This window comes from Cebus imitator, unplaced genomic scaffold (genome assembly GCF_001604975.1).
Source record: "Cebus imitator isolate Cc_AM_T3 unplaced genomic scaffold, Cebus_imitator-1.0 Scaffold25, whole genome shotgun sequence".
In the NCBI taxonomy this organism is placed as follows: domain Eukaryota; kingdom Metazoa; phylum Chordata; class Mammalia; order Primates; family Cebidae; genus Cebus; species Cebus imitator.
In genome coordinates, this window is record NW_016107340.1 from 7,944,201 (window position 1) to 7,957,324 (window position 13,124).

The following is a 13,124-nucleotide window of genomic DNA, read 5'->3' on the forward strand; positions in this document are numbered from 1 at the left end:
GCAGTCACACAATCTCAGCTCACTGCAACCTCTGCCTCCCAGTTCAAGCAATTCGCCTGCCTCAGCCTCCCAAGTAGCTATGATTATAGGCGCCCACCACCGCACCTGGCTAATTTTTGTATTTTTAGTAGAGACCAGTTTCACTATCTTTGCCAGCCTGGTCTCAAAGTCCTGACCTCATGATCTACCCACCTCTGCCTCCCAAAGTGCTGGGATACCCGCGCCCAGCCACAACAACTTCTTAATTAGACTTTCTGCCTCTGCTTCCATCCTCTTCTAATCAGTTGTGTACCCTGACTATTCTTTAGCACAGAGGTCTGATCATGTCAGGTCCTTTCTTTTAGCATCAAACCAAGTGGGGGAAAGAGCTCCTCCTGCTGTTCACCAAAGCTGTCAGGCATCAGTCTTTATTTCCCCCATTCTGTTTCACACATCATATAACACACTCCAGCCCATGAGACTGCCTGCTGTTTCTAGAAAATGCCATTCAATCCTATGGTGGTTCTGAGCTTTTCTTCTTGCTATTAGCTCTTGCTGGAATGTATTTCTTCCCCATCATTTTCCTAGTAAAATCCTGCTTATTCTTTCAGTTCAAGATCCAATACGACCTCACCCTACTTTGCTAGGGTAAAATGATCTTTTACCCATGTTCTCATCCACATTTGCTTATACCACCTTGTATTATCATCTTGTATTACTAAATTATGATCCTCTGAAGGAATGGACTGTGTTTGTTTCAATTTTTGAACCGTAGTTCCTAGCAGTAATCATGTACTAATAAAAATATTGGTTGGATTGAATTCTCAAGTCCCTCTAGCCCTTTTGCAACCATAAGGAAATAAAAATGAGCCACCAAAAGGGAAAATAATAATTTGCAAAATTAAGACAATATCTGTTCTACATGAGTTAGCAAATATATGCTTTGGGGTGAATTCAATCCAGTTGGGTAAAGAAGGAAAACAAATGTGTATTTTCTGGTAAAAAAAAAAACAAAAAACAAAAAAGAACAATTTGCCATTGTGATTATATTAAAATATTTCTCCCTACATCTAGATAAAAATTAAGAGACTTTAAAACAATCGTATATTCAGACAGATGTATCCAACTTATTTATTTATTTTTTGAGATGGAGTCCTGTCTCCCAGGCTGGAGTGCAGTGGCACTAGCTCAGCTCACTGCAACCTCTGTCTCCCCGGTTCAAGTAATTCTCCTGCCCCAGCCTCCCAAGTAGCTGGGATTACAGGCATCTGCCACCATGACTGGCTAATTTTTTTGCATTTTTAGTAGAGACGGGGTTTTGTCATGTTGGCCAGGCTGGTCTTAAACTCCTGACCTCAGGTGATCTGCCCACTTTAGCCTCCCAAATTGCTGAGATTACAGGGGTGAGCCATTGCACCTGGATGACCCAACTTACTTTTAAGTTAAACCTCAGGAATTAGTGGGAAAGATTTATTTCCTTCTCTTTGTGCTTTCATGCAGGGGCACTTCCTTAGATAGCAATCCCAGCTTTTCTCCTAACCTCTTTGTTATTTCTGGAGGGTAATTTTGCAGGTTGGTGAGCTGAGGAAAATGTACCATTTATACTCCTCAGCTCCCTTCTGTCTCCTAAAGAGAACAAGTATCTTATAGGACTCCCCACCACAGTCTGGTGGCTGACCACAGTCTGGTGGCTGGCCCCAGTGGGAGAAAGGCCTACATTCAATCGACTGTAACTAAGTGGGTATCTTAGTAAAATTCAGGGTAAATGTAAGCAAACATACTAGGCTGCAGACTTGAGGCATCAAATCCAATAGCTTTATCATTTCCATCTGTTTGACTCCTGTGTCTCCCTCTCAATTGGTTTCTAACTGGGCATGGAAATCTTAACTCTGGAAAAAATGTAACTCAAGAATTTCATTTAGTAAAAATTCACTGAAGGGTGGCAATGTGCAATCCATTGGAATGGGGTGTATGAAGGTGAAATGAGAAATTAAAAAGGGCAAAATGGAACTGAAATGGGTGAGTTCCCTGATTCCCCTTGCAGGACATGCAGCAGGGCTGTGGCTTGCCTGTTCAATCGCCTCTGCTGCTCAACCCCCCAGTAGGAGGGAGAATACATAGACAGGCAGGTGCAGGAGCCGGGGCAAGTGCTCTGGGCTCCAGCCCCATGTTAGTGTCTCAGGGTAGGTGCCTACAGCCCCAGTGTTACAATGCTCTTTTAGCTCTGCCATCCGCAGATGGCTTAAGTGCTAACCAGCTCAATGACCCTCTGCCTTTTCACAAGGGTGGAGGGCTAATGTAACAGTTTTCTGTATCCTGAGCTCTTGCCCAGCATCCCGGAAGAATTAGGTAACACACGGGCTTGAAGGATAAATGTGAAGTTTGATTGAGTGGTGGAGGTTGCTCAGTGGGATGGATGGGGAGTTAGAAGGGGGATGGAGGGGGAAATGATCTTCATCTGGAGTTTGGCCATCCAGCTGCCCAACTCCCCTCCTACTGTCCCCAGCTGAATTCCTCTTGGCATTCAGACATTCCTTCTCTTCTTCCTTTCTCTGCCACATCATTCTGCTACCCATCTGCTTGCCTGCTTGTCTCCTTGTCTCCTTGTCTGCTTCTGGAGCCTTGGAGTTTATATGTGTACAGGATAGGGGGGCACAGTAGGCCAAAAGGCAACTTTTTGGGCATGGAAACAGAAATGTCTGTTTTCACTTAGGGCCGGGTCTTCAAGCTTGAGAATGGGACCTTTGCCAGGGAACCACCCTCTTCTACTCAACATTTCCCTGTCTCCTGTTCATATCAGAACTGCTTCCAAATATGTGCTACAGACAAAGCACCACATGGCTTTCTGGCTTACCTTTCCTAAACAGCAGGTTCCTGTTAGATGTGAGGGCACAGATGGTATGATTTGGATCATGATTTTCTTTGGCCACATTATTTTTCATTTCACTGAATGATATTTTCTAAGCAATCTTATTAATTTCAGTGTCATCCACATTTATACCAAGGAAAGTAGTTATTTTCTTTATGCTTTCACAAAGATCCTGAGCAATAATTGAATTTAAAATATAAGTGCAACTCTTGTCAAAATGCCAAATTAATTCCCTGAAACCTAAGTCCATTGACAAATTTTGTGTTTTAGCTTAATTTGATTTAAATTTTGGTTGTTGGAACATTAGAAAAAACTTACTTTTTTATTTCTTCATAACATATAATTTTTAAATCATTTTTGTACTCTTCCCAGATTAAAATATGATCAAACCAGGATCCATATACAACTGGAAGAAAAGTGAATTTTTCATATTGAACATTATGGCTTTGCATACCTGAGTTCTTCCCACTTCAGCAAAAAATGAGAGAGCTTTCCTTAGAACAGCTCAATTTCACTATTGTTTCAACTAAATACAATGTTGTGACATGAAACTGGACAGCCATATCTTCTATTAAGCCCATTAATTTTTTTCTATTTCTAGTTAATATTATTTTATCATAAGCAAAAGTGGTGGTAGAAATACAAAGCTACACATTTTTCCTAATAACTGTGTTCTGATTACTTTGGTTTTTGAAACAAACATTGAGAATTTATCATTTTCTTTCTGAAAGTGACATGCTTTTCATAATTATAGCCTCAGCACAAAAAGTTTACACATCTCAAAAAAAGATTCTATCCACGTAGGGATTTATCTGTAGCTGATTTTCTCTCTTTCTTGTTGGTAAAGGACAGCCTTAAAAATACCTCTCGGACTTAAAAGTAAAATACTATCGTGCAAAATAATCTCTTCAGCAGCGACAATTAAAAATAAAATGTGATCAACTTCTCGTCCTTACAAGAAGGCAAACAGCTTGAAAATCTCAAGCATAAAACATAGTAATTGAAAGTACTATATATCCATCATTTCATGCACTCATCATCCAACATTTAAATTCTAGCTAATGCCCGAGCATAAAAGAGCTAGTTTGCTAATGATTTCCTGAAGATCTGCTGATTTTTGATTCATTGAATAAACATTTATTAAGCCATTAGTGTCTGCCAGACATTGTGCTAGACATTTGAACATTAAAGCTTTGACTAAATTGAAGTATAATTAACTCCAAACTAACTGCAGGTTTTCATGGCTTCAGTTTTTGAGGAAATTAGAGGCAAGAAAATAACCATAATGTAATTTTAGAACAAGAATTTCCAGGATGACTGTAGTGTCATTAAAAAGTCAGTACCATTTTCTATCCCTGGGACCCACAAGGTTATGTATGTAATAAGAATTGGTGCTTAGAAAAGCTGTTCTGATACATCCTTTAGTTATTAGCAATCTCAGGCTATTCCAGTGACTTACACAACACATTATGTTAGAATTACTCAAATTACCATGTCAGTGATAAGGGGTTTGCCCTCTAAGAATGGCCAACCTTTTCTCAGACAGAAAAACTGGGTAATGGAAAAACTGATCTCTGATGCACATTTAGGAAATTAACTAGCCTCTAGCACCCAAACAATGCTGAAAAATGTAACCTGCCTCCCCGCCTTGCACCAGCAGCCACAACCCAGGCCTCCGGGATGATGTCACTGCCCAGGATTGCTGAAGTTGTAGAAGCTTGAGACTGTCAGCAAAGTGCAAGCTCTTGTGGCCAGGAGGCAGGGCAGGGATAGACTCAGTGTCACACTCCAAGGTCAGGTGTACTTGATTCTGCCCATTATGTTTTTTCAGTTGAAAATATATTGCAATATGCCTCAAAATAGATTAAAAAAAAAAAAAAAACTTTTGGAGCATAGCCTGATTGCAATTTGATGACAAGCTGTTCTGTTACTAATTAATTTATACCCCACCTTGTTCCAAAAAAGACTTAAGCCAGCCAAAAGAATGTAAAGAATTGGCTGCCTGTGTCTTCCCTACCACAGGAAAGTGAATGTATTAATATATTTAAAGGCATTTTTTTTAACAATTTAGGATTTATTTTTTATTTTTTTGAGACAGGGTCTCATTTTATCTCCCAGGCTGGAGTACAATGGTGCAATCTCTGCTCACTGCAAACACTGCTTCTTGGGTTCAAACTATTCTCATGCCTAGCCTCTTGAACAGCTGAAATTACAGGTGCATGCCACCACGTCCAGCTAATTTTTGTATTTTTGGTAGAGAGGGGTTTCATCTTGTTGGCCGGGCTGGTCTTGAACTCTTGGGCTCAAGTGGTCCACCCACCTCAGCCTCCCAAAGTGCTGGGATTACAAGTGTAAACCACCACATCCAGTCAAAAGTTAGAATTTTAAAATAAGCCTTTTAGTTAATTTTTAAATTGGAATCCTCATTGTGCAGGTTATTAATATATCTGTGGCTTTAAAGAAAATGCAGCTACCAAAATAAATACTTGAAATATTTTCAGGAAATGCTTTTCTTTGGTTAATTACAGAATGATCCTACCACCTCTTGGCCTTTGCCTGGACTGCTCCGCTTTGTGGTCCAAATGACTCCTTCCCCTGCGTGCCCCTGAATAGAGGCTGCTCACTCACACCAAACCCATTGTTGATTGGAGAGTGAGTCAACAATCTCACTGCTTCCTAGAAACTTCCAGAACTCCCTCCTGCTACAGAAACCAGGCTTCTTTGAGAGTCATGGGAATCTACCACTCTTTCCTTCCATATTTCAAGCATAAGTTGACCTCCTGGTCCCTCCTCTACATTCACAGGTGATCCTGACTTTAGATCAACATTTTCGGTGTCATCTCAAGTCTCACCATCAGCTGGAGTGACTTTAATGAATGGTTTCTACAATCCCTACTCTGATCCTCTTGTTCCTTTCTATATTCACTTCCTTTCCTTTGTTCATCCTCTCAACAGTTTTCTTGCCAAAACTTCGACTTCCTTGTCCCTTACTGCTTATTTCAATCACCTAAAAAATGTGCCCAGTATTGAATTAAAACACTTCACCTTCTTTTCCTCTCTCCATTGCTACAGAATGCTGCTGGAGAAATTTATACAACTCTATTCACACCAAGGCCATCTACCAAACCTGCTTGTCCTACATTAACACATTCTATTCTTTACATCAGCTATTTCAAACGTTCCACACTTTCTGCAAACCTTCTGCCCCACTCTTATATCCGATTATAATGAGCATCTTAGTCTTGAGTTTCTAGAAAGTACTCTGAGGAAAAGATAATTGTACAGAAAAGCAAAATTCTCTAGGATGAAGTGGCCTAGGAAATATAGAGTAATAATATAAGACTGGAGAGAGAGCTACAAGGAAAAAAAGGAAAAATTGCTAACATATTAATTTCATCAAAATATTACTAAAACACAATTTATAATTACTGCTTAACCTGAAAAAAGCATATTTATATACTAAGAGGTAAATTATATGATTAGATAAATGTAGCTGTCTGGTTTTTTTGCTTGTTTTGAGATGGAGTCTTGCTCTGTAACCTACGCTGTAGTGCAATGGTACAATCTCGGCTACCTGCAACCTGCCTCCTGGGTACAAGCAATTCTCCTATCTCAGCCTCCCAAGTACCTGGGATTACAGGCACATGCCACCACACCCTGCTAATTTTTGTATTTTTTTTTTTTAAGAGAGATAGGGTTTCGCCATATTGGCCAGGTTGGTCTCGAACTCCTGACCTCTGATGGTTCATCCTCCTCAGCCTCCCAAAGTGCTGGGATTACAGAGGTGAATCACCACGCCTAGCTGCTAGTATACTTTCTTGTTATATAACTCATGTCTATGACTATGTTTAAGATGAATACAGAATATTATGATGCCTCAGTTGTAAAATGATCTCTTTAGATATTTATTTGCAATATTTTTAGTTTATTATAAAACTACTTAAAAGTCTTCTGTGTCTAGTAGAATAATGAGTAGATTTCTATAGCATATTTTAGCTATTACTTAATTTGAATCTCTAAATAATCCTACAAAATAGATTGATTAGTCTTATTTTATATCAGGAATGTAGAACTCAGAATGGTTGCTATGCAGTTCCAACATAGAATGTGTTGTTTTGTAAGGGTAATTCAAACATCGGTTAAGTGTTTTGACCAGATAAACATTAAGGTACCTGTCATCCCTGAAACTTTATTATTCCACGAAGTGTGTGCCATTAAAAAGCAAAATAGATGAGAAACAGGAATTTAAATAGTGTTCTGTATCATTATAAGCAATGAAAAGTGAAGTTACTGCCTCCGTTTATACAGATTTCTTTTAAAAGCTCTAGCGATTCAGTGACTATTCCTGGTGGTGACAGGGTTTGCCCAGGCTGGATCACCCTGATGTAGAATATGTAACAGTAAAATCTCTTCATATCTAAGAAAGTATAAAAGAATCACGTGGCATATTTTTCCAACCACACTTTGCCTCTCCTAGATATGCTGCTATGAGTCCTGATTAAAGTGGTGACAACATAGGCAGATGTTCCCTGAAGGCCAGTGAGCGTCACCAAGTTCTGGTCTGGGCTGGCATTTTTGTGGCTGCAGTCACAGAAAAGTAATCTCTGCAAGAAAAAGCTGTACTAGGCCTGCTCTACCCTGCCCTAATCAGACCATATCTGCATTGTGCATTTCATTCTGAGCACTGCACAAAAATAGAGATGAGCCAAATCAGAGCTCATGCAGCCAGAATACAGAGGTGGTGAACTACAGTGTATAATGACAGTAGACGAAAACAGTATTTTTTGTCTTGAGGAAAAGCAGACTCAGTCTTTTTTTAATATATGTATTTCAACTCTTACTCCAAAAATGGAAATGAGGTGGAGTGAGGAATGCAAACTATCTTCAAATATTTAGAAGCCTATCATGTGGAAGAGGAATTAATAATCAGGAGAACTGGATTTTTTTGTTTTGTTTTGTTTTTTAGGATGAATTTTGGCACAGTGGTAAGGGCAAAGATTTTCGAGCTGCTGCTTGAATTTATATCTTGACTGTTTTCCTTATTAGTTACACATCTGTGGACAAGTTATTTGGGCTCCCAAGGTTTGCATTTTTCTCCTCTGTAAAATAAGGATAATGATATCTACTTCATGGTGTTCTAATAAGTAAGAAATGAGATGTTTGCATGGAATTTAGATAAGAGTGTCTGTAGCACATGGTTAGCAAACAGTAAATGATTGAGATTTTCTTTCTTTCTTTTTGAGATAGTCTCACTCTGTCACACAGGCTGGAGTATAGTGGTACAATCTCAGCTCAGTATAACCTCTACCTCCCAGGTCCAGATGATTCTCCTGCCTCAGCCTCCTGAGTAGCTGGGATTTCAGGCATGTGCCCCCATACCTGGATAATTTTTTTTTTTTTCAGATGGAGTCTCACTCTGTGGCCTAGGCTGGAGTGTAGTGGCATTATCTTGGCTCACTGTAGCCTCCACCTCCAGGTTCAGGTGGTTCTCCTGCCTCGGCCTCCTGAGTAGCTGGAATTACAAGCATGTGCCACCACACCCAGCTAATTTTTGTATTTTCAGTTGAGACAGGGTTTCAATATATTGGTCAGGCTGGTCTCAAACTTCTGACCTCAGTTGATCCGCCTGCCTCAACCTTCCAAAGTGCTGAGATAACAGGCATGAGCCAACGTGCCTGGCCGACAACTTTTTTTAAAACGTCTCAGCAGTTCCAACATAGAATGTCTTGCTTTGTAAGGGTAATTCAAACATCCGTTAAGTGTTTTGACCAGATAAACATTAAGGTACCTGTCATCCCTGAAACTTTATTATTCCACTTAAGTGTGTGCCATTAGTTAAAAAGCAAAATAGATGAGAAACAGGAATTTAAATAGTGTGAGCATTGCATATTCTTCTACAGGGAATAGCAAACCTATTTACTGGTGAGTTACCAATGTTCTTATGTTAAAGCTACACTTGCTTCGACCTCCCTGAAATGAAAATATAAAAGTTTAACTAATTTTCAAGTAAAATAACAATATTTAACATCTACTCTAAGTCCAATAAAAGACAGGATTCTTTGGGTGTGCAGCATTCCTAAATAATTTGTCTTCGAAATTCTGCATCATCTTGGTATATTTATTTTTGTTCAGTGAAAGCCTTGGGAATTCAGAATAGTTTTTTTTTTAAGTGTTTCAGACACTACTAAGTGAGGGAGAAAGGGCTGGCGTCAAAGGTTGTGCACAGCGGCAGGACCAATGTGTGCTGTACAGCTTAATCAAGTCACATTTCGTTGTGATGTTTTCAGGATCACTTACTTTCCATTACTTTTTAAAAAAATAAATACATTTTTAAATAATAGAGACAGGTTTTCTCCATGTTGCCCAAGCCAGTCTCAAACTCCTGGGCTCAAGTGATCCACCTGCCATGGCCTCGCAGGGTGCTGGGATTACAGGCGTGAGCCACAGCACCTAGCCTTCATTCGTTTTTATAAAATGAATTCTCTCACAGTTTGTTTGCTTGAGAAACTTACTTGTGTGAGTGTATGTATTTTTTATTTGTGTTGTTTGATTTTCCAGGCAGGTATATAAAAGGCACATTTCAGACTACCTCTTCAGGTTTCAGCTATATGTATTCGCACTCCAATCAGTAAATAATTATTTCACTAAAAAAGTTGGTGGTAGTGAGGGAATGTGTTCTCTTGCTGGGTCCACAAGGGGGCCTAGTTTTAAGGGCAAGAACTTCCTAGCACCATGTCCCTCTCCCATCTCTCTCCATCCAGGAGATTTAATGGTCTCTGTTTTAATTTTCAGCAGGAAAGGGTCAAAAGTCAATCACTCCAGCGGAAGTTCTAAGGAACTCCTTTCATTGGCCAAGGGGCTTGGAGAAGGAGGGGTTCCTTTCAGGTTAAAAGCCCCCTTCTTCCACACCCCTTTGGACTCCATGTTTGGATCCCCTTCCACGAACTCTCTCGTGGGAAGCTGTCTTTCTCTCTCCTAGATTTTCTCCTCTGGGGTCCCCTTCTACCCAGTGTGGAAGCTGTCTTTCCTCTCCTGGATTCCATCCTTCTGGATTCTCTCACTCAGTGTGAGAGGAGCTTTCCTTCTCTGGTTTTCCCCCTCTGGGAACCCTTCAAACTCAGTGTGGGAGCTAGCTATTACTTTCTCTCTTCTTCTGTTTCTCTCTCTTTCTCTAAATAAATCACTTTCTGCAAACACTTTTTGGGTTTGGTATTTACGAGTATATCACGCACCTGCCATAGTCCCCTCTTTCATTCTTGAGAGAACGAGAGACCAAGAACCTACAACATTCTCTCAGGGGAGCTGTGTACCCCAAAACCCAGTCACAGTATATAAACACAAAAGATGCTAGTACACAGTTAATCTCTGTTTTGAACACACTAGCTCAGTAAGTAATCACTATTAGGTGCTATCCACAGGTTATAAGAAAGACTGTTGATATTGTTTGGTTGTGTTCCCACTCAAATCTCATTTTGAATTGTAGCTCCCATAATTCCCAAGTATTATGGGAGGGACCTGGTGGGAGATAATTGAATCATAAGGGTGGATTTTCCCCATAATGTTCTCATGGTAGTGAATAAGTCTCACAAGATCTGATGGTTTTATAAGGGGAAACCCTTCTTGCTTGCCTTGTATGTCTTTATCAGCAGCATGAAAATAAACTAATACAGTAAATTGGTACCAGTAGAGTGCGGCATTGCTGTAAAAATACTCAAAAATGTGGAAGCAACTCTGGAACTGGATAACAGGCAGAGGTTGGAATAGTTTGGAGGGCTCTGAAAAAGACAGAAAAATGTCAGAAAGTTTGGAACTTCCTAGAGATGTGTTGAATAGCTTTGACCAAAATGCTGATAGTGATATGGACAATAAAGTGGAGGCTGAGATGATCTCAGATGGAGATGAGGAACTTGACATCTGGGCTGTCTTCATGGCAGCTCCTCCCATCACAGGCCCAGAGGCTTAGGAGGAAAAATGGTCTTGTGGGCTGAACCCAGGGTCTCCATGCTGTGTGCAGCCTAGGGACTTGGTGCTCTGCCTCTCAGCTACTCCAGCCATGACTGAAAGGGGTCAATGTGGAGCTCAGGCCATGGTTTCAGAGGGTACAAGCCCCAAGCTTTGACAGCTTCCAAGTGATGTTGAGCCTGAGAACACAGAAGTCAAGAATTGGGGTTTAGGAAACTTCACCTATATTTCAGAGGATTTATGGAAATGCTCAGATGCCCAGAGAGAAGTTTGCTGCAGGGTTGGGGCCCTCATGAAAAACTAGGGCAGTGGGGAAGGGAAATGTGGGGTTGGATCCCTCATACAGAGTTCCTACTGGGGCACCACCCAGAGGAACTGTGAGAAAAGGGCCACCATCGTCCAGACTCCAGAATGGTAAATCCACCAACAGCTTGCACCATGCACCTGGAAAAGCCATAGACACTTAATGCCAGCCTGTGAGCACAACCAGGAGGTGAGCTATACTCTGCAAAGCCATAGGAGTGGAGATGCCCAAGACCATGGGAACCCACCTCTTGCTTCAGCATGACCTGGATGTGAGACATGGAGTCAAAGGAGATTATTTTGGAGCTTTAAGATTTGACTGCCCCACTGGATTTTGGACTTGCATAGGGCCTGTATCCCCTTTGTTTTGGCCTATTTCTCCCATTTGGAACAGCTGTATTACCCAATGCCTATACCCCCATTGTAGCTAGGAAGTAAGTAACTTGCTTTTGATTTTATAGGCTCATAGGTGGAAGGGACTTTCTTTGTCTCAGATGATTTTGGACTGTGGACTTTTGAGTTAATGCTGAAATGAGTTAAGACTTTGGGTGACTATTGGGAAGGCATGATTGGTTTTGAAATGTGAGAACATGAGATTTGGAAGGGGCTGGGGACAGAATGCTATGATTTGGCTGTGTACCCACCCAAATCTCATCTTGAACTGTAGTTCCCATAATTCCCACATGTTGTGAGAGAGACCCAGTGGGAGATAATTTCAATCATAGGAGTGGTTTCCCCCATATTGTTCTCATGGTAGTGAATAAGTCTTATGAAACCTAATGGTTTCTTAAGGGGAAACCCCTCTTGCTTGGCTTTTATTCTCTCTTGCTGCCACCAAGTAGGAAGTGTCTTTCACCTTCCACCATGATTGTGAGGCCTTCTCAGGCATGTGAAACTGTGAGTCCATTAAACGTGTTTTTCTTCCCTGTCTTGCTTATGTCTTTACAGCAGTGTGAAAACGGACTAATACAACTGTGAAGAAGCAAACTGAGAAATAATTTGCTTAGAGAGAATAAAAGAATAATATATTCAGTATATTTCTAAAAATGGTTACCATCTACTTAAACTTTTGGGAAATGCTTACATCTTGAATGATAAAGTTCACTGTAAGTTAAAAATAAAAATTATTGTTATAATTACCATTTCCTCTTAGGAATAGCTCTAATATTGTAGCCCATGTTTCAATACAGGTGAGATTAGGGTTATCTCTGTAGTAGTGGCATAAAGAAAGAGCTGTGTCTTTTGGATTCCTAATGATGTAGAAAATCTGTTAGTTTTGTTTACTCTTGCATGGAAATAACCCCAGTACAAAAATTTTGTGTAAGAAAGTAGCATTTAAATTTACCTGTGCAAGTCACAGTTGTTTTGGGCAGCTTCAGCTGATGGTTAAACAGAGTATTAGAAGTTGGATGTGAAAGTAATATTTTCAATCATGCTCATCATTGCATGCTCTACTTGGTTTTTAATTGACAATCAGAATGGGCACATGTTACTTAGGTTAGAAAGTGTTTGCTGAATCCCTTTAAAACATAACTCTCTTTCTGTGTCGTGTTTATATAACTACCTGATGCGTTATATATGTGCCTGCTGCACGGGCAAAATCAGTTCACTGAGACCATAGCATTGCAGTAGAGAAATAGTTTAATTGATATGAGACCAGTTCCAAATCAATCTAGAAGGCTCAAAAGCTAGGAGTTTTCAAGGATAGTTTGGTGAGTTGGGGCTCGGGAATGGGGATATTGATTGGCTACAGATGAAATCATAGGAGTGTGGAAAACAGTCATTGTGCACTAAGTCTACCTCAGAGTGGGACCACAGGATCAATTGAGTCATGAGTCAAGAGTCTGGGTGGAGTCAGCCTGAAATATATCTCAAATATCCAATCTAGGTTCCATAATAGTGATGTTATTTATAGGAGTCATTGGGAAAGACACAAATCTTATGAACTTTAGCCACATGATTCCTGAGCAATAAGGGATTATGGAAACTATACCTACATCTTAACAGAATT

At 40.2% G+C, this 13,124-nt stretch overlaps 1 long non-coding RNA gene across 1 annotated transcript; it reads right to left on the reverse strand.

Moving 5' to 3' along the window:
- Window positions 1-448: 448 nt before the first annotated feature.
- Window positions 449-11,442, reverse strand: LOC119470263. Its single transcript, XR_005199150.1, has 3 exons — window positions 11,295-11,442; window positions 3,699-3,701; window positions 449-460 (listed from the first exon to the last, which is right to left on the reverse strand). It is a non-coding gene; the product is annotated as an uncharacterized LOC119470263 (long non-coding RNA).
- Between the last annotated feature and the right edge of the window lie 1,682 nt (window positions 11,443-13,124).